The sequence below is a fragment of the Haplochromis burtoni genome, unplaced genomic scaffold (genome assembly GCF_018398535.1).
Source record: "Haplochromis burtoni strain Fernald_Lab_line unplaced genomic scaffold, NCSU_Asbu1 Contig_838, whole genome shotgun sequence".
Taxonomy (NCBI): Eukaryota; Metazoa; Chordata; class Actinopteri; order Cichliformes; family Cichlidae; genus Haplochromis; species Haplochromis burtoni.
Window position 1 is genome coordinate 106,956 of NW_024583199.1, and position 1,886 is coordinate 108,841.

Here is a 1,886-nt window from a genome sequence, read left to right on the forward strand (position 1 = left end):
TAAATTGTGTTGATAGGCCACGTAAAACCAGAGTCATGATAAACAATATATATCCAGTGTTTTTTCCTCAATAGTTTCGTCATGTTTATTGTCTAAGGACAGCGCAGCGAGCACGCTCTGCTTATGAGCAAACCAAAAAACAGAGGGAAGTTTTAGGAGTGACAGAGAGAGAGAGAGAGAAAGCAGAAAGAGAGAGAGAGCGAGTTTTGAGATGTGAGAGATTTGTGACGTTTAGCGTCTTTGGAGTGTGCTGTCATATGCTGTGGGAGTGTCTGGTTGGGCGTGGTCCAGTTTCCTGTCATTTGTCCCTGGGAGTGGAGTTGGCCAGCTCATCACCTGTTGTCAATCTCCGGGGCTCCACCTAGAGGGTTTTTAAGCCAGCACGGCCTGCTACTCCTCGCCAGTTCGTCCTGCTACCATCTGTGGTAAACTCGGCCTCCTCTGAGCTCTGACTCTGTATGTCTGGACCTTGGGTTAATATGTTTTTGTTTCCTGTATTCTTCAGATTCTCCACCCATCGCACTCACCAGTAGTGCTGTTTTGGTCTTCATCCTGTTCTCCCATCAGCTCGGAACCCGAGGATTATATACTCCACTTCTCCTCAGCCTGCCCTTCAGTCTGTATGCTCCACCTCCTCGGAATCTGGACCGGACTTTCCACTCTTGACCCTCTCTGGATTACACCCATGGCAGCCTTTTCCCTGTCTAATAACTAGGGTCTCCAAGTAAGCCCAAGACCATTCACTGGCACTCCGTACCTTTTTCCCTTACTCGTTATTTTCCCCATTCAGTAACATCTCTCCCCTGTGTTTACAGAAGTTCCCGTTAGAAGTCTCCCCGTGCTCTACGCCGGTTTCTCCGCCCACGGATTTCCTTTAGTTACTGCATATGTTTCTGTTAAACCCAGTTCCGTTCACGTTTTGTTCTTTTCAATAAATCATACACAGTTCTAAGCAAATTGAGTCTGCTCTTGAGTCCACCGCATTCTCGCTCGTGACAGAACGAACTGGCCACTAATGGACTCAGCGGACCCAATTCGCGCCGCCATTAACAAACAGGGCGCGGTGTTAGGACGGCATGAACAGACTTTGTCGTCCTTAATGGACCAGTGTAATGCTATCAGTGAAAAACAGGAGGAGTTACTTACCCGGTTGTCAGAAATCAGGGAGCCTAATCCGCCCGTTTTCCCTAGTCAGCCGGGACCGTTGCCTGCACCCGCCGTTGCGCGTCCTGAATCGGCTTATCGGGGCATCTCTTCCCCTCCACCGGAGCCTTTTCACGGAGAGCTGGGGCTGTGTGGAGGGTTCCTGTTTCAGTGGTCGTTGTTCGTCAATCGCACGCCGCACGCGTTTCCTATGATGCTGCCAAGATTTCCCATTTTGTTGGGTTGCTTAGGGGTAAGGCGCTTGCGTGGGCTGAGGCGTTTTTGTTTTCTCATCCTATTGCCTCGTGTTCCTATGAGGACTTCCTCAAGGAATTCAAGGCTACGTTCGCTCACCCGATCTCTGAGGGTACTGCAGCTAAGAGGCTGTTGGGACTCCGCCAGGGAAAACGCAGCGTTGCGGAATATGCGATCGAGTTCCGCACCGCTGCTGTTGAAGCGGGTTGGCCGGATGCTGCGCTGCGGGGTATTTTCCTAGCGTCCCTTTCCGAACAACTGAAGGATCAGCTGGCTGTACACGACGAGCCGGCCACGTTTGAAGCGCTTGCCTCTCTTGCTCTCAGGATCGATAGTCGACTGAGGGAGAGAGACGCTGAGAGGCGGTCCAAACCCTCTCCGTCTCTGTTTTGACCCGCGGCCATTTCGGCGTTACCCCCGTCGCTTCCGGTGACATCATCCGTCCGTCTCGTCTCTGATCTCCTATCATTCCCCTGGCCACCGTGGGA

The 1,886-nt window shown here is 51.8% G+C and overlaps 1 long non-coding RNA gene across 1 annotated transcript; it reads left to right on the forward strand.

Annotated features, from left to right (window-relative positions):
* The first annotated feature begins 242 nt into the window (after positions 1 to 242).
* On the forward strand, positions 243 to 1,276 carry LOC121812800. The gene is made up of 3 exons (XR_006053334.1): positions 243 to 425; positions 506 to 724; positions 816 to 1,276. It is a non-coding gene; the product is annotated as an uncharacterized LOC121812800 (long non-coding RNA).
* Positions 1,277 to 1,886: the final 610 nt, after the last annotated feature.